This window comes from Schistocerca americana, chromosome 1, assembly GCF_021461395.2.
Source record: "Schistocerca americana isolate TAMUIC-IGC-003095 chromosome 1, iqSchAmer2.1, whole genome shotgun sequence".
NCBI classification, from domain to species: Eukaryota; Metazoa; Arthropoda; class Insecta; order Orthoptera; family Acrididae; genus Schistocerca; species Schistocerca americana.
The window spans coordinates 429,980,735-430,005,924 of record NC_060119.1 but is presented as its reverse complement, the minus strand read 5'-3'; the positions used below and the strand labels follow the sequence as shown (position 1 = coordinate 430,005,924).

The following is a 25,190-nucleotide window of genomic DNA, read 5'->3' as shown; positions in this document are numbered from 1 at the left end:
TCCGGCGGGAGAGGCCACGCAAACCGTGACATTGCGCCTCTAACCATGCGGCCACTCCGCGTCCCTGGTTTTGCTAGGAGGAGAGAGTTTAGCGTATTTTGTTGATGTCAGACACACGTTTCTCTTAATCATTTCTGGCTTAATTATACTTCTGTCATTCTTATAGTGAATGAACAATTTATCTTATGTAAATAGCCTACTCTCCTAACAATTTCAAAGTGTGTGTGCTTGAGAGTAAAATGGAACTGAAGCGATGAAAAAAGGATAGGAATATAGAATATTGTATCTACAGATATAAAATTTAAATTTGTAAACCATTTGATTTCGTGACTTAGTGCGGTCAATATTGCACTCTTGACCATATGTAATGGTGGATCATTTTCACCACCACCGCCATTATCACTATCTGTAAAGGAAGGAGGGGGGGGGGGGCGGGGAGGGTAAGACTTCTTTCATTTCATGAGCCACTCCACCACCATTCTAACTCTTTTTCTTTCATCGCGATTGCAATTAACTGGGCGTTTTACGAGCGGGTGGTAATCAGCAGCGAGATTTCCACCAGTAGTTTGCAGTCACGTTACGTATTGTTCCGCCGACTCGAAGTAGCGAATTCAAGGACTGGTGGTTCAAGAGAAAAACACTGGGGAAAACATCGTTAAAGCAGATTGAAATACGCATACATAAATCTCAAGAAAGACGCTTCAGCTCTGACGCATTCATTGCGTGCATATGACGCTGTACAGTGTTATATGGTCTCGACTGCTCGGCGGGAGACTATGTTCTGCCTGTCACGCTGATTTTCGTCCACCATAGATGCGTTTTCTGGTATGGTAGACACCGGTTTTCTAAAATACGACTATAGCATTCACAATGACTCACTTCGCTGCATGATGTGCCCTTTAATGAATGTTTCCAACAAATTACAGCTGCTATACCTGGTTTCTAGCCACTTATGGGCAATCTGCTTTACAGCTGACCCCGAACTTGTCCGCCAAGTTCTGTTCTAAGACGTGATAGTTGAAGCTATATCTGGGTCTCCGAGTGGTTTAATGCAACATTTGTGCCTTCAAGACAGAGCTTTGATACATTATTCTGTAGCTTCCTTTCTCCCTACTTCACTGAACCGAAAGGCGATTATTTTTGTAGTGTTTCTAGATGGAATCGAATCCGTCAGTCCAACTGGAATAGTGCTAAAGTGTGTGGAACGCATACCAGATAGGATTGACGGGGCATATTCAAAGTGCAGAGAAGGGCAGCACGAATGATCACAGAATTGTTTGACCGTGGGCCAGAGGCACGGAAATACTGAAGAAACTGAAGTGGCGGGCTGTTGAAGATAGCAGAATTTCTCGCGGTAGTTTACGCCTAACAAAATTTTAAGAAGCGACTTTAAATGAAGAGCATAGGAATATATTCTAACGCCCTACTTATCGCTCACATAGGGATTGCGAGGACAAGAGTAGTATAATCATAGCATACAGAGGCATTCAGTCATTCTTCCCGCACTCCATAGGTGTATGGAACGGGATGAAACTCTAATAACTGGTACAATGGTATGTACCCTCTGCTATCCATTTCGCAGTGGTTTGCAGAGTGGGGGGGGGGGGGGACGTAGATGCGTTGTCCTTCTCTAAATGCGTGTGGCAGCTCGTCTGGTTGGACAATGAAATTTGATATTGTCAAAGGGAGCACTAGATCCATTTTGAAAAATACTATTTTACTCTCAGCTGTGTTCATCGTGCTGGACAAAATGTATAACAATTTTGAAAAAGGACATTATTCCACGAGAAAGCGTTTGAAAATGTGTATTTGCGCCAATAGCCCATATTCACCACGTAACTTACCTGCAGCGATTTTAGAGGGACTTGATAACGCATAAGCAGTTCAAGAAAAAAACAATGATTATTTTATCATATTCACGCTCAGCATCAATGCTGTTAAAATGCTACAATATCAACAACACCAAAAGTTGTTACATAAGCTTTCGCGCCTAGGAGGTATTATCATTATGATCTGAGTGAAACAAGAAAACCGATGGCCGGTGTGGCCATGCGGTTCTAGGCGCTTCAGTCTGGAACCGCGTGACCGCTACGGTCGCAGGTTGGAATCCTGCTCCGGGCATGGATGTGTGTGATGTCCTTAGGTTAGTTAGGTTTTAGTAGTTCTAAGTTCTAGGGGATTGATGACCCCAGAAGTTAAGTCCCATAGTGCTCAGAGGCAGAGCCAAACAAGAAAACCAAGGAGTAGACACTCCGGTTAAGGAAGCTGTATACAACGGTTTCGTGGAATTAGGAAGTGTCACATGATGAGCTCTTACGTATCATAAGGACTAGAATCAGGGCACGGAGGATCGAAAGCCTGCATCGCGTCAGGGAGCTTGAATTGGTCGCCTGGATTAGTCTTGCAAATGCACTTCCTGCTCGGTCATTTTGTTTAGACCCATCTGCGCAAATTTGTTTTAAGGATGGTCATGCTGCTAAACTTCAGCAACGATTTTCTCTTTCGTTATAATTTGGATGTATGGAAGGCGTCTTAATGTTCAGCGTCTCTTAGGTGATGGCGAAGGGCTTGGTGAAGCAGCTCAAATTTGGGAAAGTGACGATGTACTCACGCGAAGGCAAAGCGTCAAAATAAAAATCTGCTAAGGACGGCAGTTCAGTGGTAAGCCAAAATCTGTCTGCATACAACTTCGTAGGGAGTTCTGTAATCATTTGTGTCGGCCGTTGTGACCTAGCGGTTCTAGGCGCTTCAGCCTGGAACCGCGCGACCGCTACGGTCGCAGGTTCGAATCCTGCCTCGGGCATGGATGTGTGTGATGTTCTTAGATTAGTTAGGTTTAAGTAGTTCTAAGTTCTAGGGGAATGATGACCTCAGATGATAAGTCCCATAGCTCTCAGAGCCATTTGAACCATTTGTAATCATTGTTAATACACTGCAGTGTAAGAAGTGGGAACGCTTTAACAGGAATTTGGCGACGATGCATTTCCTGCGTAATTCTAACAGCATTTCATTTGCTTCCACCAGCAAAGCATTAGTTTTGGAACTGTAACATGGGACACAGAAAAAAGACTTACACTGAGTGTGGGGAAGGAGGCGGAGGGGGAGTATATTACCAAGATGGATGAAACGAACGCGCGCAGTCAGAGTGACAACATAGCGTCTCCTAGCGAGAGCGGGGTACTTGCTGCGGAAGACGTCGGCTCCTCTTGCGTCCAGCTGCTCTGCTTTCTCCGAGCACTGTCTAAGCGGAAGTCCGTCGTGTCTCGGGCACAGTGAGGCGGCCTCTTTCAGGAAAGTCATCGCGTGTGTTGACGGCGCAAAAAAAAATATATATAGCGCACGCCTGTTTGCTTTGTATACGCGACACGGCGGAGCTTTCGCAGAAGCAAGGCGGTGGCGTCTGGTGCCGCGAGTACATAAACGTCGCATGAGGGAGAGAGAGAGAGAGAGAGAGAGAGAGAGAGAGAGAGAGAGAGAGAGAGAGACAGGAGAAAAACGCAGATTACACAGCGCCCAGCGTGTTGGGTGTTCTCGCAGACGTTGATTGCGCCACGGGGTCCCGCAAAAAGCAGCCCGCGGCGTGACGTCGGGCAATTTAGACGTTGCCTTTGCGGCGGCCCTTCACTGCGTCCCCTCTATTCTTAGTTGACGCCGGAACTGAAGGTAACTCGCAACTTTGACACAGTAATTACAGCGCGAAATTGTCCCGGTCGCAATGCGGGCTACCGGCGGCACTCTGTTTTACTGCATCAGTCGCGGCGGCGGTGGTTGAGTTGTTAAGTCAGGGCAGCCAGGGGCCTGCACAGTGAGGAGCTCAGGAATGTAAGACCGGGGAGGTAAGAAAGAAAGGATACCGCTGCGTGGTTTCCAGCACAGAGCGTTCTGTCACCTCTGTGGAACGTGTAGAACCATCGGGATTCACAGGATTCGGGTCTGTGATTTTTGTCCATACGACAAGGTGCGTGCATTCGTCAGTATGGTCAGCATATAGTACATATGGACTGAAAGCTTTTGAAGGGAAGCGGGGAATATGGAAGACTGCGAGAGCACGCCAAGTCTATGAACTAGCTACAATATTTATTCAGAAAAGGCAGTTTAGGAATGCCGAAGTTCTTACGTTATTTTAGACAAGTTTCGATTTTCAAGATCAGAAGTCAGGAAGATTCATTGACATCAAAAGTACAAGCAGAACACAGATATCAACTGTATTCATAGTTCTACAATATAATTCAATTTGTCGACATTGCATGTAATTTGTTCTCCTCGTGTCAACGTACTGAACTACGCTGACTAGCACAATTAAAGGATCACCTTTTCGAAACCCCATAACTGTCTCCCGCTACGACGTATAAAAGTGGGTTGATGATGTCATTTTGGCACTAAATTTCACCACACTTTTGCCCAACGCCACCGTGGAACTGTCACACCATGGGATGGTCCTCTTACACAAATTTCACCCTTTCTTTTGACGCCTCTGCGATGGAGGTCAGAACCGCGATGCCAAGCGTTGAAATCACGCGGTTTTCTTATGGTTGGTCAAGGAAAAAAATTTAGACGCAGTGCCGCTGAGAACAGACACGAAAAGGCGTGAGGGGCAACATAAAGGGCGTCAGTGAAACCACCCCTTTCCTCGGGGACGTTGGTTCTCATAAATTTCGCGGTCGAAAACGGCAGTTTGCATTCCGATGAGGAACAGAACAACGTTCTTGACAATCTTTGACACTGCTGGCTCCCCCGACGTTTCAGCCCTTCTCTGAGGATGTTGAGAGGCTGCATCCCCATTGAACGTGATCGCAACTCTTTGTAGTGCAGCACGACTGCAATTTTTGCTCTCGTGTGCAGGTAGGAACCACTAGGGATCGTTGAAAACCGTTCGACGAAATTTGAAAGTGAGCCAAAGCAGCAAGGGGTGGTTGTGCATTTCAGCTCTCCTCTGGCGTGATCGTGGGGATGCGACATTGATAAATGCGAGAACGAAACAGCAAAGGGTCCGTCTAAGACTACCCTCCCCCATCCCCCTTCCAGTTCGGCAACAACCTCTGGGGCACTCGTCCATATTTATTGAGAATTTTAAAGTGTGTCTTTACAGAGAAAACCTGTGAAGCAGTCCTAGGTGTGTGTAGGGAGGCAACCACTTGACAACCCTCCGACGCCAGTTACCTGCCTGCAGACGCCTAGGACTGTTTCAAAGGTTTCTTCTGTAAAGACACATTTTTAAAGTTCTCATTAAATATGGGCGGACGCCACGGAGGTTATTGCCAAACAGAGGGATCATAGAGGAACCCTTTGTCGTTTTATCCAAGCATGTAAAAATTTTTCCCCCCTCCCCCCGATGATCGCGCCACAGCACGCCATGAAACAAGAGGGCTGAAAATGCATAAGCACCTTTTGCTGCTCTGGATCACGTTCAGATATCGTCGAATGGTTTTGAGCGGTCCCTACATGTTGTACAAATGAGCAAAAATTGCGGCAGCGCGGCACTCCAAAGGGTGTGCGAAAACGTTAAATAGGGATGCAGCCCCACATTGTCCACAGAGAAGGGGTGAAACGACTGGGGGCGTCAGCGAACTGTCGCTTTCGACCGCGAAGTCTGGGAATCAAAGTTCCAATTGAAGAACTGGTTTCATTGGCGCCCTTTATACCACCCTCTGAGGCCTTCTCGTGTTGATTTTGAGCGGCGGTGAGTCTCAAATGTTTTCCTCCACCATCTATAACCAGGCCGTGTGATTTCAAAATTGATCGTCGCTGTTCCGACCTCCGCCGCAGAGGGTTCAAAAGAAAGGGTCAAATGTGGGTACGAGAGGGTGTGACGGCCATCCCACCTCGTGTCCAGTCCGTGTCTAGTTGCAGTGGACTCCTGTGCTGTTTCTGTACCTTTGTTGTCAAAAAACCGTCCTTCTATGTCATGTCGATAACGTTTGTTCAGACTGATGGTGATTCAAGAGCGGGGAAAATCTAAAATGATAAAGTATTTACTTTCGACCATTTAAGACGTACGAGGGTCACCCCAAAAGAAATTCACTGAATTTTTTTAAAATCCATCTTTTATTCTACATGTTTGAAAGTTTTACATTGTGTAGATACATCCTTTAGGAATAATATTTTCATTTCTCCAAATAATTTCCAGCCCTCTTAACTGCCTTACGCCATCTTGAAACAAGTGCCTGTATACGCGCACGGTAAAATTCTGGATCAACGCGTTGGAGCCACTGTGTGGTAGCGTGCACAAGCGAGTCATCATCTTCAAACCTTGTTCCACGAAGATAGTCTTTCAGTTTCCGAAAGAGGTGATAGTCACATGGAGCCAGGCCAGGATTGTAAGGCGGGTGTTTCAGTGTTGTCCACCATAGTTTTGTGATCGCTTCCATGGTTTTTTTTGACTGACACGTGGCCGTGCATTGTCGTGCAACAGCAAAACATCCTGCTTTTGCCGCTGTGGTCGAACACGACTCAGTCGAGCTTGAAGTTTCTTCAGTGTCGTTACATATGCATCAGAATTTATGGTGGTTCTACTTGGCATAATGTCCACAAACAAGATTCCGTCGGAATCGAAAAACAACGTAGTCGTAACTTTTCCAGCAGAAGGTCTGGTTTTGAATTTTTTTTTTCTTGGGTGAATTTGCATGATGCCACTCCATTGATTGCCTCTTCATCTCTGGTGAAAAATGATGGAACCATGTTTCATCACCTGTCACAATTCTTCCAAGAAATTCATCTCCACCATTCTCGTACTGTTCCAAAAGTTCGCTGTATACCGTTTTTCTTGTTTCTTTGTGACCCACTGTCAACATCCTCGGAACCCACCTGGCACAAACCTTTTTTTAACGTCAACACTTTTAGTATCCTGTAAGCACTTCCTTCCCCTATCACAACATAGCGTGACAATTCGTTCACTGTGATGCGTCTGTCAGCAGTCACCAATTCGTTAACTCTCTGCACATTGTCTGGAGTGTGTGCAGTACGAGGCTTGCCGCTGCGAGGACAATCCTCAATATTGCCGTGCCCACTTTCATCACATAACCTGCTTGCACACCGACTAACTGTACTGCGATCGACAGCTGCATCTCCATACACCTTTTTCATCCTCTTGTGGATGTTTCCCACTGTCTCGTTTTCACAGCTCAGGAATTCTATGACAGCACTTTGCTTCTGACGAACGTCAAGTGTAGCAGCCATCTTGAAGATATGCTGTGGCGGTGCCACTCACGGGAACAGGTTGAACTAAGTTTGAAAACAAGTGGGAAGGATGTATCAACACACTGTAAAACTTTCACACATGCATAATGAAAACTGTACTTTTACAAAAATAGTGTGCATTTCTTTTGGAGTGACCCTCGTGTGTTCTAAATTGTCTTAGAATCTATCTCCCGACGTCGCAGAGTTGACTAGACAGTATCAAAGCGTTGACGCCGTATCTGGAGTTTCCCTGTTTGAATCCTTGTGCTAAGAGTAATTTCACGTGCAATCAAAGACTGGCAAGGTGAGAAGAAGTGGCTACGTACTGTTCATTTCCACACTGCCCTTCATTGTCGGGTACTTTATTAGCAATAGTTTAGCTGTGTTTTAGAGTAGATGAGCAGCCAGGTGTAGTTCTTTCCCGAGACCCACGCCCACGCTGTGTTGTCTGTTTCGCAGGTACGTCCTGCGCCTTGTTTTAAGTGGCTGACTGCACGTTGCTAACACTGCGCCCCCCCCCCCCCCTCCCCCCCCCCCCCAACTACAGTCTGTCAGTCACCAAGTTATTTTATTCAAGCTGTACTGTTAGGTAATTAGCGTAAGTCTTCAGCTCCGTCAGGCACAGTGCAGACGTGTTCGCATTAGGAACGCCTTTCGTGGCCTGTTCAGATTTACTTCGGAGAATCACAATTGTTGTTAAAGTATTGTTTTGAATAATTCAAAAATGAGATCACAAAAGTGTAGTGAATGGAAAGATGATAAATACTTGGGAACATTGATGGCTGCTATGCACCCAATCATCACTGTGCAAGACGTGAATTTCTTTTTGTAATTCCAATCAGTGATCAGAAACAACTTCTCAGAATATCAATTTTGTTTATAATGAACTTCTTCAGATCTCCCACGCTCATTCTGCCGACAACCTCCTCATTCCTTGCCTTATCAGTCTACTTAATTTTCAACATCCTTCTGTAGCACCATATCTGAAGTGCTTCGATTCTGTTCTGTTCCGGCTTTCCCACAGTCCATATTTCACTGCCATACAATACTGTGCTCCAAACGTACATACTCTGAAATTTCTTCCACAACGCCCGTATTCGATACTAGTTGACTTCTCTTGGCCAGGAATGCCCTTTTTGCCAGTGATAAGTTTCTCGCAGTTCTCATTTCTGCTACTTCTCATTACTTTTTATCTTTGTAAAGTGACTTTCAGTCCCATATTCTATGCTCATTAGGCTTTCCTTTCCATTCAACAGATCCTGCAATTCTTCACTTTCACTCAGGATAGTAAGGTCGTCAGCGAATCTTATCATCGACATCTTTCACCCTGAATTTTAATCCCACTCTTGAGTCTTTCTTTTATATCCGTCATTACTTCTTTTATATACAGATAGAAGCCTACGGGCGGAAGACTGAATCCCTTTCTCACTCTCTTCTTAATCCGAGCATTTCTATCTTGGTCTTACGTTCTTATTGTTCCCTCTTGGCTCAAGTACACATTGTATATTACCCGTCTTTCCCAATAGCTTACTTCTATTTTTCTCAGAATTTCGAACATCTTGTGCCATTTTACATTGTCGAACGCTTTTTCTAGGTCGACAAATCCTACGAACATGTACTGATATTTCTTCAGTCTTGCCTCCATTATTAGTCGCAACATCAGAACTGCCTGTCTGGTACCTTTACCTTTCCTAAAGCCACACTGATCGTCATCTAACAGATCCTCAATTTTCCATTCTTCTGTGTATTATTCTTGTCAGCATCTTGGATGCACGAGCTGTTAATCTGGTTCTGTTACAGTTGAAGAACTTGTATGCTCTGGAAGTCTTGATGGTATACCATCAGTCTCCTACATTCTACACACTAACATGAATAGTCGTTGTGTTGCAACTTCAATTAAGGATTTTAGAAATTCTGATGGAATGTTATCCGTCCGTTCTGCCTTATTTGATCTTAAGTCGACTAAAGTTCTTTTAAATTCTTGTAATCAGTAAATTATAAAATAATGAAACGGTAGTAATTTCATATTATATAAGAGAAGGGGAGAGAGTGAGAGAGAGAGAGAGAGAGAGAGAGAGAGAGAGAGAGAGTTGAGCTTCGATAAAGACAAGTTTTATGTTAACCGAGTTCCAGTTAGGAAATGACACGCCAGTAAGATTCCTTGGAGACAAAAACGTTAAAAAATCACCGTAGCCCTCCAGCGCTAACGACCCGTGGATATTAACAAGCGAGTAAACAGACCGAGCGCTTAATGCTGATGAGACCGGCCTAACGCTTTCTAAAATGAGTGCCCCAGTGGTTCGGCAACCCACACCACCACTCCGCGACTGACGCACTGAGTTCCCGAGAGCTGCAACACATGCATTCGTTGCATAATGTTACAAATCACCTGCAGTAAGGCAGTAACACATATTGAACATCAGACACCCATATTTCCACTTCATATGTTGTAATTTAGTTTTCTTTTACCCTGCAACTATTTTCGGCCAACGGTTCATTTTGAAGTACGCGCCATGTAAGTGTTACAGGCAAACTCATCAGCTCATGCGATACCGTACGAAAGCAATGTTTCTGATTAAGAGTCGTCGTGAACATTGCCTAATTGTTTGCAGGCACAGCGCCCCATTGTACGCCAAACACAGACTGACTAGTGAAGCACGTCTTGTACAAGGTGCAACGTAGCAGCAAAAAATACAGAGTCCACCAGAAAAATATATATACTCTTTGTCAAACTCTATCGAGATATTGTCGTTCGATCTGAATTACGAATGTGTTGTAGTACGATCTTTGGCTCAACAGATGTTAGTACTTTCATCTCCGTATTAAGAAAACAAGATGGCTGGAGCACGCTTGACATTCGAGCAACGAAAATGTATTGTGAAGTGGTTTTTCAAGTTTGATAATGCCATTGAAGTGCAACGTTAGTGGAGGCGGAAGTTAGAAACAGAACCTCCAACCCTTCTAACAATTAAACGCATCACTGACAAGTTTAAATTGCATTGAACGATTTGTATTACTCACAATGGAAGATCAGGAAGACAGCGTACAGCTACAAGTCCTGTTTCGTCGGCTCTCGTGTTGGAAAAGTTTGTTAATTCTCCACAGAAGTCTGTCACGCAGTGTGCACTTGAAGTGGGGGTTAGCAGTACAAGTGTACGAAGAATTCTGAAAGGTGCAAAGTGGGAAGTTTACATTCCACAATTACTGCACGCGATTAATGATGACAATCCTGATCGCCGAATGCAATTTTGTGAATGGTATCAGCAAATGGTAACTGATGAACAATTTCTGAGGAAGGTAGTGTGGAGTGACGAGGCACTATTTAAACTTAATGGAACCATGAGTCGGCATAACAATGTGTATTGGGCACTGGAGAATCCACATGTTAATGTGGATAAACAGGTCAGTCTGCCAGAAGTCCATGTGTGGTGTGGCATATCATCTAGGGACTTAGTAGGACACTTTTTCTTTGATGCTACTGTCGCTGGAGAAGTGTACCTGGGAATGTTACGCACATCAGTTTTGCCAAGTATACATGCGCTTTACGGAGCTGGTGAAGAGGTATTCTACCAACACGACGGGGCGCCAGCACACTATCACCTAGCCGTACGAGCTTTCCTGGATGACAATTTTCTGGGGCATTGCATTGGACGAAGAGGGCCCATTGAGTTCTCTTCACGGTCGCCATATCTAACATCTATGGACTTTTACTTGTGGGGCACTGTGAAAGATAACGTCCATCGACGTAAGCCACGCACGCTATAGGAACTTCGCCAGGAGATTACAGCGACATGTGCAGTGATCTCCACTGTAACATTGAATGACGTAGTTGCTTGTCGTTCTGTTATGTGTATAGCCGCCAACGGTGAACATTTAGGACATTTAAAGTAACCATGTGCTAAACTGAAGGTTACAAAACATGTGTGATCAATTACTAAATGTAAAATAAACACATAAGTAAAGCTTTTCGTTCCTTAAAGTGTGTGTATACATTTTTCTGTCGGACTCTGTAGGCAGTGACCAAGGAAGTTCAGAATTTATTTTTTTAATTCGAAGCAAATTGTCGTCAGACTTACAGATTGTGGTATGTAATGATCATCTTCAGTTCTGTCAGAAAGGGGATGGATGATATACATCTTGTAAGCCGTAAATTATAAAATAATGACAAGATAATTATTCCAAATATGCAGAAAACATGAGCACAAAAACGTAATGAAACATACCTGGATAAAACAGAAGGCGGCTTATTTTGTGCTAATATGTAATTATGACGAAGTTGTATAATAAGAATACAGTGCAGGCCAGGCCATGGTTCTGGGAGAAACATAATGGGAACTGCGTGCTGTCTGCAACAAACTTGGATGCTGTGACAACATGAAACAAATGTTTTTTTATGCAAATTCTGTGGGTGTCACTACTTCACAAATATTTAACAAATGTATAAGTACTGTTATATAATCGCATTAGGACAGTAAAAGCGTTCTGTTTTATTCAGGTACGTTTCATCTCATTTTGAAGCCTTGGTTTGTCCGTAATCCATATTATAAACAAAGTTGGCTGCCATTCAGTTCAATCGTTCTTTTCAATTTTTCAGGATCCTTACGTCGTCATTGAATTTTATAATTAATGGCTGCTCTCGTTGTGCCTTTTTCCTTTGTTCTGAAATTCTGAGTTTCAGTTGTGTTACTATTTTCGTTCCAGTGTTGTAGATATTGTACTCTTCTCCCTCTGTCTTTACTTCAAATTATTCTAACGATCCGAATCTCTGATCCTCTCAGCGGAATTCAATTTTTCTTTATTGCACATAATTGTTAAAGTCGTAATTATGTTGAATGACAGAAGACCGAAGAAAGGATTTAGCGTCTCGTCGACGACAAGATCATTATAGACAGATTGTCTGGTATTGATGGAGGAGGAAAGTTGCTCATGTCCCTTTCAAGGGAACCATCCTGGCATTTGTCATATCCATCTGAAATAAGAAGCTAAGCTGACACTGCTTCAGTGCAGTAAAAGAAACTTCAATAGAAAATAATACAAAGAATGTCTTTGGAACAGTTATTGATTGGTTTTCTACGAATGGACTTGCTCTGAACTTTGAGAAAACACTGCACATCCAATTTTCTACTGCAAGGAGCACAGTTCCTTCAGTAAATATCACACATCAAAAGAAGTCAGTAGCCAGGGTGGAGCATACTAAGTTTTTGGGTGCACATATATATGAGAATCTTAGTTGGGAAATTCATATTTCGGATCCCCTAAAGCGACTAGGTTCAACAAATCTTGCAATCAGAATAATTGTAAATTTTGAGGATATAGAAATTAGTAAGCTTACACACTTTGGATACCTTCACTATCTCATGACATTCGGAATAATATTTTGGGGTAACAACCTACTTAGGCAAAAAGTATTCATTGTTCAAAAGAAAGTGGTTAGAATAATGTGTAGTGCTCATAGTCGCACGTCTTGTAGACATATGTTTAAAAGGTTATAAATTCTTACAGCAGCCTCACAGTACATTTATTCAGTAATGAAATTAGTTCTCAACAACATGGACCAGTTTAGAAACAAGAGTAGCATTCATGATTATAATATCAGAAGAAAGAAAGCCTGACACTGTCATCTACTTAACCTCAGAAAGAGGGAAAATATTCTGCTGTGAAACTTTTCGTAAATTACCAGATGAAATAAAATGTCTGACAGACAGCAATAATAGTTTGAAAAATAAATTTAAATCACATCTCCGTGACAACTCCTTCTATACCACAGACGAATTCTTGAATAGGAATAAATAAATCTATAGGTATAATATATGCATTTTGTGCCATTTAAGGGAATGGGGAACGTAATAAAAATTTCAAGCTGTAAAAATTAAAAAAAAAATAAACTCGATTCATGTGTATTTCTTATGCACTTGACAAGTTTCACCTCACAACGGTTACCGTGGGGTTGATCAATGGAACACCTATCTAACTAACCAACTAACTAGCTGACTGGCTAACGTTGCCCTGTATGAAATCCCAAATGTGGATCATCCTAAGGGGAACAGAACTCTAGGACACTATAAAGCAAGTTCATTACTTAAACTACTGCATCATCTCGATCGGTTCACGGCACACTTAAAAACACAACCCGTTCAGTAGCGAGACCGAACCCGCTACCTGCAGATTACGACGCAGCGCGTCCGCCCCCGCGCCGTGACAGTCTTCTGATGTGATTCTAGGACTCGGCCTCTGTGACGCTTACATTTGTGCAATACGCCGCAGCTACGTGATGGCAGCCAGTGACATGTTGTTCTCCTTTCACGTCACAGTTGTAACGTATCATTTCCTGGACGCCAGCGTGTGGTAGCTTTGTTTGCTATTGTAGTAGCCTCGGCTGGTTTCCGGTTGCAGGGGTAAGGGGCCTTCTGTTCGGCCTGAAGACGACTGGCAGGTGTGCACCCATTCCTGCTAAAGTTTTTCCTGCCGTAATCTCTTCAACTCAGAGTAGCATTTGCATATTACAACCTCAGTTATTTTTTCGATGTATTCCAGTCTCTGTGTTTCCCTACAGGCCTTGCCCTCTACAAACACCTCTATCACCATTCCCGTACGTCGTAACTCATGTTCTGTCATCCTGTCCCTCCCTCTTATCAGTGTCTTCCGTATGTTACTAACTTCGCCGACACTGCGAGGAACCTTCTCATTTTTTTTTATCTTACCAGTCCACCTACTTCTCAACATTCTTGTGTAGCACCATGTCTCAAACTCTTCGATTCTCTTCTCTTCTGTTTTGTTTTTTTAGCTGTCGTTGATTCACCACCATGGAACGCTGTGCTCCAAACGTACGTTTTCAGAATTTTATTCTTCAAATTAGGACCAATCTTTGATACCAGTAGACTCCTCCTGGTCAACAATGCCCTCTTTGACTGTGCTAGTCTGCTGTTGATGTCCTCGTTGCTCCGTCCGTCATGGGTTATTTTGTTTCCAAGGTAGTAGCAGTCCTTAACTTCTTGTATTTCGTGGCCACCCATTTTGTTGTTAAGTTTATTGCTAATCTCATTTCTGCTAGTCCTTATTGCGATTTACCCTCAATCCACATACTGTGCTCGTTAGCCTGTTCATTCAATCCAGCTCTTAGATGTAATTCATGATAGCAATGTCATCAGCGAATTTTATCATTGATATCTTTTCCGTCTGAATTTTAATCCCAGTGTTGAAACTTTTTTATTGTCCTCCATGTGTAGACTGAAGAGCAGGGGCGAAAGACTGCATACCTGTCTTATCCCCTTATTAACTCTAGCACTGCCTTCCTGGTCGTCCACTCTTATTGGTCCCTCTTAGTTCTTGTATATTTTACATACCCGTCTTTCCCTATAGCTGGTCCCGGTGGAGGTTCGAGTCCTCCCTCGGGCATGGGTGTTTGTGTTTCTCCTTAGGATAATTTAGGTTAAGTAGTGTGTAAGCTTAGGGACTGATGACCTTAGCAGTTAAGTCCCATAAGATTTCACCCACATTTGAACATTCCCTATAGCTTATTTCTATTTGTCTCATTAATTTCAACGCCTTGCACCATTTTCCACGGTAGAACGCTTTTTCTACGTCCACAGATGAGCGTGTCTAATTTTTCTTTTCTCTTTCTTCCGTTATCAAGCGGAACGTCAGAACGGAGTCTGTATTGCCTCTACGTTTCCTAGAGCCAGACGTCGTCATCTATCAGATCCTGAACAGCATCTTGTACAAGTGCTATAAGTGTGAGCAGGAAATGGCTGGAAAATCCAAACGTTAAATAATTTCCTGGTTTTGAGCTCGCGAAATAGGTAAGTCGCTCGGTAACCCTTGCTGAGTGTAGAAGTCGTGTGTTCTTCGGGGTGGAGCTGGTGTTGTTGTGTATCCCAGATGTCAGGAGAAGGTGGTCCTTCGTGATTAGCTAAGATATTTCTTACAATTCGGAAAATGGCGCAATCGTGAATTCAGGTTGAACTTCGCGGTGTCATGAAGGAGCATACCTTTATGTGAGAGTGCACATGTCTGGTAAGCAGAGCCAGTAGCCAGAGCTATTGAACGAGACAGATTTGGCGAAGTTCAGTAGAATGTATCTGCGAGAGATCATTCGAAGGCAGGTTGTATTAGCAGCGGTTATCACGCAACCCGATAGCCGTGTCATAAACATCTGTTCGTCGTAAAAAGGCCAGTGCGAATCGATGCCTCTGCAGTCGCAGCAGCAGACCCACTCTGGCTGCAGCTTGTTGACCATCGAAGTCCCCGTCGACTTCGTCAAGGGCCCCTGGAGCCGGCCTCACCGTCCAGGGCTGAGATGGTGGGGAAGCTTCTCTGGCGCGGTTTCGTTGTCGGGTGGGACGTCCGTCTGCTTTGCCACTAGTGGTGGGCAGAAAATCGCGTATCTGTTAGAAATCACAGTGACTGAGAAGTCACAGATATCACAATAACAACTTTACAAAATCTAACTGCGATTTCAGTCAGTTAGCAGTCGGAAGTAGCATTTCACATTCAATGCCGTGAGCCATCTGTGGGCCGAATTCCATACTCCTTTCTGCGATTTCAGTGACAAGTCGCGGCTAGAAGTCGCAAGTAGCAACTAAAAGGCGCAGTTAACAGTGCCACCTGTAGGCCAAAGTTCGTACTACGCTCATCTCTGCGACACGCTGTCGAGTCCAACTGCGATTTCTGTGACAAGTCGCAACTAAGAGTCGCAAGTAGCAACTAAAAAGCGCAGTTAGCACTGCCATCTGTTGAGCAAAGTTCATACTACGCTATTCGCTACAGAGTCAAACTACGATTTCTGTGACAAATCGCAACTAAGAGTCGCAAGTAGCAACTAAAAAGTGCAGTTAACATACTTTTCCTAGTGCCATCTGTTGACCGACGTACGTACTTCGTTATGAGAGCCTTGTGCCTCACGAGATCGATGTGCTGTGTGTGCATATGAAGGGCTTATTTCTATAGTGGTAAAAGTCCATTTTTGTTCATTTTGAGATACAGAGTCGTAAAGTTAAATGAGCGCTGAAAAATCTGCAGTTTAGATACCAGAAATATTCAAGCATATGGCTTCTTGCTAGAGATGAACCTTTATTTATGTTTGTTTGGATCATTAATTTCAGAAGCATTATAGACAGAAAAGTGGAGGTAATGGACTTGTACCACTATTGAAATAAGCCCTTCATATTATATGACGACATGCACATTCAGCATCAGTTATGATTGGTCAAATACTGCTGTGACTCTGAATGTATTATATTAATAAGAAGCAACATTGCCTTTTTCTCCTGAAAATATCAAGTAACGTAACAACTGTGTTTGATTCTGCTTCCAATATGACAGTTTTGGTTACTACTCCACATGCCTACAGGACTTTGCAATGTTAACACAGCAGAACTTAGACCTCTGTATAAGTGTAGTGAAATGAAAACAGTCACATGAATGCCTCACTTTTGTTCCAACACAGTTCAAGACTCGGGAGAAAAGTTTTACACCTGGTGTTCTACATGGCAACTTTACACACAAGAACTTTTTGCCAACACTACTACCACCTACATAAGTACGCTTTTCCTGTGTTACTTTTAAGTAATGCACTTAAGCTATTTCTGATTTAACTGGAAGATCTGTACTTCCCACTTTCATATCAACAGCCTCAAAATGCATATTGTAGACTTCGGGATATGTTACAGGACAGTGTCACACCAAGATTGTGGAGAAAGGGGGGGGGGGGGGGGGGGCGGCATGTCACTCTCCAACAAGTGTTTACCAATAAGTAAGTGGCGGAAAATTATGGGTATTGGACGGCTTAACATGTGGAAAATGAGATTTTTATTATTCACTCACTGTATTTAACATTTATTATTCCTTTAAAATCGCACAACAACTTCAATAAAACACAGTTTAATCATTCACACACTTATTTTAAAATTATTTCACTTTTAAACTGCAAATCCTCTAAGAGCTGTCTTGAATTTTCACGAGTCTCTCTCAACTGCCTTGATGTGGATAGATACGTACAGCAACCAGTAATCAGAGTCAGAACTGCGTCTGCAAAAACACAAGGATTATTAAACAATTTTTGCTGTCATTAATTACTAACAATATAATTGGCAGAGTAGATTGCTAATATTTGCTATAAGGAATATCACATTTGCAAGAACGATCTCACTGAAGTAATTAAGTCCATCGAAACGCTTAGAAACTAACATCTCGTCTGATGAAAACGGTCTAAAGACGCAGTGGCAATTTCTTCAGATCTGTTGACAATGATATTTTGAGTTATCACTTTACTGAGTGACTGAAATGTAGTTCAGGTACCTGTGAACATAACAATATGTTAGAATTCATTTTCTAAACACGAACTATTACGGTACTGTACGGCTACTTACATATTAATTATACTATTAATATTTTCACAGTTGTTTCTTTAATACAAAATTAAAGCCAACGGAAGAAAAAACGTAAAACATACTTGCCAATGACAGGTTTGTTGAGATGCAATTTTCTGTGTTGACAGATGTAACTTTTTCATACGGTGGTAAGTCGCAGAAATCGCAGGAGTCACAGAAATCGCAGAAATAGCAGTGGCGGTGGGATACACGACCTATGTTCCTTAACTGCGACTCTTAACTGCGACAAATCGCAGTTAAGAATAACAGATACTGAAAAGTAGCATTCACAGAAATCACTGATATCGGAAAATCGCAGTTTAGCCCATCACTATTGGCCACTATAGTCTGTCGGTAAACTGAAGAGCGAGCGAGTCCCCACTGTGCCTGCCCTGCTACGTCACAGGGCTCTTCTACAGGCTGTTTCACAACGTAGTACCGGCCCTGCCGCGGCGCGCGTTTAAATCTGTGGTGACGCCGTGTACAGATACGCCCCGGCTGCGTTTAGTTTTAGACAAATGCTTTAATATAAGGAAAACAAAGACGATAGCTTCTTCGAAAGAAAACGTTACAGAGTAATTAATATTAACATAAGAACGGAAGTCAGGATTCTGCTACAAACATAGATCCGAATGCCTACTCATGTGAATGTATGTTCCTCTATTCGTAAGACGAACCAGATATAGTGCAATCAATCTGTAGAATTTAAGGCTTGTTCTTATTTTGTGTTTCTACTAAAAGGTTGAAGGTTTCTTTGAAGGGCTGCATTGAAACTTAACAACTCTTGCGTCACGAAGAGTGTTTAAAAAGTAACCAGAAATTTAGAATTTCATGTGTTATATTAGTTCGATTCGCACTGCTTTTTTTGTCACTATCTTCGTAAACATGTCTGAAAAGTATTTCCAGGTAAATCCCATTTCACGCAATGTCTTGTGTAAAACATCTTTCTGCCAAGGAAAACGTATTTTTTGTTTCACGGCAGTAAGTAATTTCCGTAATGGGGACAAAATTTTTTGTTTATGTAGAAGTCCTCCGTCGTTTGTCGAATGACCGATTTTGTTAAACTGTCTATAACGGTGGGTTTCCTCCCTAAATTATTAGTTTTCCTTTGCGACGATTCCAGTAAACCATGCGGCTTATTTTCGCGTTCCTTCCTTATGCGTCCTATTGTGGCGATGCTGACGTTTGCATAAACTGCAGCCCTTTGATTGGGACTGGTAATATTAGTCAACAGTTCGTTTTGTGTCTCCTCCTCAACACACGCTGTAATAACGTTAGAGACGATCGAAAGCTCGTTACTCCGCAAATACCTCCTCTTCTTCGTATTCTGTACATTTTCTTGCAATGCAGGGCGATTATCCATCACTTCCGGATACTGAAGTACGTTAGTGAGTACACAAAGTCAACTGACTGACGCTGGTAACTAAGATCCTACGAACAGAAACGACGTATATCACTGCACCGCGAACTACACTGCTAGACAGGTAAGGGGCAATTGATTTTGGGTGGCCCTGTACGCCAGTGACAGGGTTCTTCCGGGAAAGGCCACTTCCCCCACCAGCAGCGCTGCTCGCTCTTGAGTTTACAGACAGACTTTTATACTTCTGCTTGCGGTGCGTCTTCTGCGAGGTGCGGTCAGAACGTCATGCGATTGCTGCTGCCGTCCTTACGTAGCCGCACTGCCTTCAGTGACGCCTCTGTTTCTCGCTCCAGCGCGTTGTACGGTAATTTCTGTGAACAGTTTTATGTCGGATGGACTGTGCTTTCTATTTAGCATCCCCCTGTAGAACACGAGAGATGTTTTCGCCTGCCGCAGAGCCGGCCACAGCGCGCCAAATTTCGCGCGGGCTCGATGTGCGGTTCAAGGCCCGACCTCTCTCGGCTTAGGTCGTTCCTTCTCATAAGTAGTCACTACAGCGCGACACTTCGTTTAGTATTGTGCTGTGGCATTTTTCAGTCGGCACAAGTCTCTTCAGTTTCACAGAATCGTCGCGGCAGCACTGTTTATCCCCCGCTATTTGTTTCAGGTATGAACGACGTTCACAGGTCCAGTGACTGCCTACACAAAAAGAGGCAGTTAGAAATAATTTAAAGATTCAGTTGACAATGAAACAGGTAAAAACTTAAGAGTGACAGACGGGATTCATTGTCCTGTGCGTCAAGAAGCAGTTGTGCTAAACTTGCAGGCATGCGGCACATGAAGAGATTGTTGATAGGGATAGTAAAACTTCAGAAGTCGCGAGCATTATTCAACTGTTAGTTGTAACAGTCATCGAAAGAATTGAACAAAGAGTATGGAGACATAATATATATACTGTAAGGTACGTTGGTTAAGTCAGGGGCATGCCTGGAATGAGTTTTTGATTCAAAAATCGCTGTTGTTGTTTTTATGAAGGAAAAAGGAGGGCAGGAACGAACACTAAGACATCCACAATGGATTGCAGACCTCGCACTTTAAGTGCAGTTAACTGCACGCTATCCACAGTAAGACACTGCAAGGTGAGAATCAACTTTTTTTTATTTGATGGTGATGCATTTAAAAAGATAATTTCGTTATAGTAGGCACTCATTCTGACACAGTCCAGGTCCATAAGCTCACTGCTGTTAAAGAAAACTTGAGGCTTGAAGAATTCATGGTTGGCTTGAAAGAATTAAAAGGACAGTATCCTAGACGTTTTAAGGACGCTGTCTATCTTACATCTGTTTTCGAGACCATTTGCCTTTTCATATGGATGCGTCCCTGAGCTTGCGCAGACGTAACTTATTGGGCCGCAAGGTAATTCCAGTTTTAATAACAGATCCTTTACATTAAAACTGCCCACAACGTCTGCGTTGTTTCCCTCAGGCAGAATTTTCATGTCTCCATAAAGAGGTTGGAAAATTGCTACAGTATTTCGATAAACATATTTGCGTGATAGACCTTTTTTCGATTATGAAGCTAAATATGTCACGATTACATAGCAAACTCAGTGCAAAAATTTGGGTAAATATCTGTATCTGTCTGTACGCCGACAGTTTGTACAAGATAAAAATTAATTCTTAAGCGCGCCGAAAATAATCAAATAATACTGATTCCTTTTCTTTGTGATCTATGTTGGCGTGAGCCACGCGGGATTAGTCGAGCGGTCTATGGCGCTGCAGTCATGGACTGTGCGGCTGGTCCCGGCGGAGGTTCGAGTCCTCCCTCGAGCGTGTGTGTGTGTGTGTGTGTGTGTGTGTGTGTGTGTGTGTGTGTGTGTGTGTGTGTTTGTCCCTAGGATAATTTAGGTTAAGTAGTGTGTAAGCTGAAAGACTGATGACGTTAGCAGTTAGGTCTCATAAGATTTCCCAGACATTTGAATATTTTATGTTGGCGTGAAATGCGAAATAAGCCATTTAAATGCGGCACGTTTGCAGTTTTCCCAACCTTCCTCTCCATACATTCTGACACGGTGCAGTGATGGTGGCGGAAACGTGCAGCGAGACTGACCACTGTGGCACTCTGGCAAGGGAAGGCTCGAGCCGAATTCTTGGCCGCCCGTGGCCTACGGTATCATGAGAAATAAGTGAGAGCTGAGCGTGCTCTGGAAAACGGACACAGTATTGCATTTGACTTTGGGATAGCGTCATCAAAGAAGCGATCGAGATAAAATTTTGTGAGAACACTCTAAAAGGCAGTGGCGTGCGTCTAAAGACAGCTTGAGAACCGACCATCAGAAAGTTGGAGTGGTGGCGGGAGCGCACCAAAAACATTACCATATATGGCGCCGGAGAGAGCGCCAGGGATGCCACAGAAGACAGTGCGGCTATGTAAGATATAAACAAGAGTGTCACCATTTGACTGTGGACGAGGAAAACTCGGCCAGAGACTCGTGGACTTCAAACAATTTCAGGCAGCTGGAGGCCACAGAGAATTTTATCGTCTACATTCTTGTTTTGTTGTTGCGGTGATTTCCGACCGCAGTTGTTACTAGCCCGTTGAAGGCGGTACACGGAACTGTTAGATGTGAACGTATTACAGTCCAGTGGTTGGATCTCAGAATTTTCCATTAAAGTACTTACACAGCTAAACGGCCTTTAATTATTGAAGTTGAGGTAGTGTCTCGCGGGTCAAAGTGAAGCTGGCGACTCTTCCTTAAACTGATTTTACATCTGTACCAGGGCGGAGAATCAATCCGGGTCCAAAAATAAACGTTTCCGATGAAATCTGGGAATAAGCAAGTCGTGTAATTTGTCTTACGCGTCGCACATTTCCAAAAACTGAGTAGGTTCGTCCCGCCATTTGCGTCAAGCGATTTACAGAAATCACGAAAAGACTGGAAACCTGGACGGTCGGACGCGGGTCTGAACCGACGTCCTCCCGAATGCAAGTTTAGTGTGCTACATCGCTTTGTGTGACTCCACGGTAGCTCTGAGGCCAGGACGAAAGGAAAGTTTCGCGCAGGCTGTGACGTGACGTATAACGCAAAAGCGTGCGCGATCAGATTCGGCACGTCTCCGCCCACGGCTCCAGCGCACGGTTGCGCCGCCGTTACGTGCGCGCGGCAGCTGACGCGCCACTTCACACTGGGGCGGAGCGGCGGATTGGCTTGCGTAACGCTCATCAGCTGGCTGGCTGCCCACGTGTGGCCACCCCAGCCCGGCCGTGCAAATCACACGGCTGGCTTCCCGTCGAGGTGGCGGCTGATACCGTTCCATAGTCAAGTTTAAATCACCTAAATTAGGGTTGCTGTCGCTCTACAGAAGCTGAAACACTCTTGGAAGAAGAAGAAGAAGAAGAATGCTTCTGTTTGCTCTTTGGGAGTAAAATGCAGACGATAAACAGTTCAGACAAGGAGATAATATCAGCTTTGAAATGTGGTGCTACAGTAGAATGCCTACAGTATGGAGGTTCAAATAGTTGGGGATTGCAATAGTTAAGCATGATTGTATGCGGCTTGCACACGGTAAGGTAGCACGGAGGGTTGCATTAAGTCAGTGTTCTGACTGAATATCTCAACAACAACAGTTTCCTTTGCAACTATAAGGCAGCATGTATTTCATTCCCAAACATATGGAGTGTGTGGACAAAAATATGGAAGTACCAAAAACACAACACATTACCATTGCTAATACATTCTGGGAAAACCGTTGGCGTTCAAAACGCCTTTAGCCCCTTCGGAGTGCGTAAATAAGAGATCCTGTCTGGTTTTCAACGGAATCTTATACCAGTCTTCCTGCAAAAATAATGTTAAGTTCAGGCGGCGCGGGGTAGCCGTGCAGTCTAGGCACCTTGCCATGGTTCGCGCGACTCCCCCTGTCGGAGGTTCGAGTCCTCCTTTGGGCATCGGTCTGTGTGTTGACCTTAGTGTAAGTTAGGTTAAGTAGTGCGTAAGCCTAGGGACCGATGACCTCAGCAGTGTGGTCCCATAGTCCTTACCGCGAATTTCCAATGTCAAGTTCACGTAACTGTGATCGAGGTGCATAGCGATCTCACACACCTTTCTCTCCAAATTCCAACTCACATGCTCGATAAGAAGATGGTTCAAATGGTTCTGAGCACTATGGGACTTAACATCTTAGGTCATCAGTCCCCTAGAACTTAGAACTAATTAAACCTAACTAACCTAAGGACATCACACACATCCATGTCCGAGGCAGGATTCGAACCTGCGACCGGAGCGGTCGCTCAGCTCCAGACTGCAGCGCCTAGAACCGGACGGCCACTCCGGCACCACCGTTTGAAAACGTCAGTTTTCGACAAAATATCTGTTCCAAATTCTCTGGAGGTTTACTGTTTTGCCCACCCATGGAGCAACATGTTTACTTTGCGTTATTTGTTTCATGTATTCTGTCAGTTCGTTTCGTGCTCCTTTGTATTGATGCTTCTGGTAGGAATAAAAAAACAGAAGTTCCTGTCCGATCACTGCAGCTTTAAGACTGGCGCCGACGGAGATAAAGGGAACTGGCGACAGGGCGCAATCGGCTCGCGGCTTGCTCTCTAGAGCGCAGCGTGGGGTGTGGACTGGAGAGAGACGGCACAGCTTGGAGCAGAGCCGGAGGCACGGGGTGGCATTTCCTGCTGTCACCTGCAGGCGCAGCCACTGCCATAGAAAGGGGGGGGAGGGAAGGGGAGGGGGCACATCAGCCCGGCCCAACAGACCTCCCCCACTCTACCACCCACCCCCACCCCCGGCCCTTCACAAAGACGCTTCCGAGGTGCGCCGTGCCAAACAGCTCCGCTGCCGGCGCTTATCTGTACGCAGGCCTCGCGGGAAGCCGGCTCCCTCTCTCCCAGTGCTTGCAAAATAAAGAATTGATGCGTATTCGCCTCCTCGCAAAAGCCGAAGGCCAAGGAGCAAAGCTAACCACGTGACTTAATGTTGCTTGGGATGCATTTTGAAGAACTTTCATTCTCAGCGATAAAACATTGCGCTCATTCCTTACACGTAAACTCGTCTATACACAAGAGGCGTTCAATAAGTAATACAACACTTGAATGAGATTTTCACTCTGCAGCGGAGTGTGCGCTGATATGAAACTACCTAGCAGATTAAAACTGTGTGCCGGACCGAGACTCGAACTCGGGACCTTTGCCTTTCAAGGGCAAGTGCTCTACTAACTGAGCTACCCAAGCACGACTCACGCCCCGTCCTCACAGCTTTACTTCTGCCAGTACCTCGTCTCCTACCTTCCAAAATTTACAGAAGCTCTCCTGCGAACCTTGCGGAACTAGCACTCCTGAAAGAAAGGATATTGCGGAGACATGGCTTAGCCACAGCCTGGGGGATGTTTCCAGAATGAGATTTTCACTCTGCAGTGGAGTGTGCGCTGATATGAAACAACCTGGTAGATTAAAACTGTGTGCCGCACAGAGACTCGAACTCGGCATCTTTGCCTTTCGCGGGCAAGTGCTCTACCAACTGAATTCTGGAAACAACCCCCAGGCTCTGGCTAAGCCATGTCTCCGCAATATCCTTTCTTTCAGGAGTGCTAGTTCTGCAAGGTTCGCAGGAGAGCTTCTGTAAAGTTTGGAAGGTAGGAGACGTGGTACTGGCAGAAGTAAAGGTGTGAGGACGGGGCGTGAGTCGTGCATGGGTAGCTCAGTTGGTAGAGCACTTGCCCTTGAAAGGCAAAGGTTCCGAGTTCGAGTCTCGGTCCGGCATACAGTTTTAATCTGCCAGGTAGTCCCGGGTTCGATTCCCGGCGGGGTCAGGGATTTTCTCTGCCTCGTGGTGACTGGGTGTTGTGTGCTGTTCTTAGGTTAGTTGGGTTTAAGTAGTTCTAGGGGACTGATCACCATAGATGTTAAGTCCCATAGTGCTCAGAGCCATTTGAACCATTTTTGCCAGGTAGGTTCAATGCAACACTTACTTTTTCGTGGAAGCAGGTTGCTGTCGTTAAGGCTACAGTACGCTGTTTTGGTCACGAAACTTTATTTTCCAACATAATCTCTGTTCCGTGCGACGGTCTTCCACGACGATAACGGCATGGCCTGAATGCCCGCTTAGTACCACCCTAACCACTCTAGTGGTCGACGTCGGACCCAACGTCTTGCTGCGTCAATAATGTCCCAATCTCCACGTACTGCTTCCAGTGAAGTACCTTCTTCATCGGGCCAAACAGATGGAACTCGAAACGTGTGAGATCCGAGATGTGGGGTGGATGAGGAAGAACAGTGCAATGAAC

The 25,190-nt window shown here is 44.3% G+C and overlaps 2 non-coding genes across 2 annotated transcripts; one reads left to right on the top strand and one right to left on the bottom strand.

Annotated features, from left to right (window-relative positions):
• Window positions 1-24,064: 24,064 nt before the first annotated feature.
• On the bottom strand, window positions 24,065-24,139 carry Trnas-uga. The gene has a single exon. It is a non-coding gene; the product is annotated as a tRNA-Ser (tRNA).
• Window positions 24,140-24,592: 453 nt separating this feature from the next.
• Trnas-uga lies at window positions 24,593-24,667 on the top strand. The gene has a single exon. It is a non-coding gene; the product is annotated as a tRNA-Ser (tRNA).
• The last annotated feature ends 523 nt before the right edge of the window (window positions 24,668-25,190 follow it).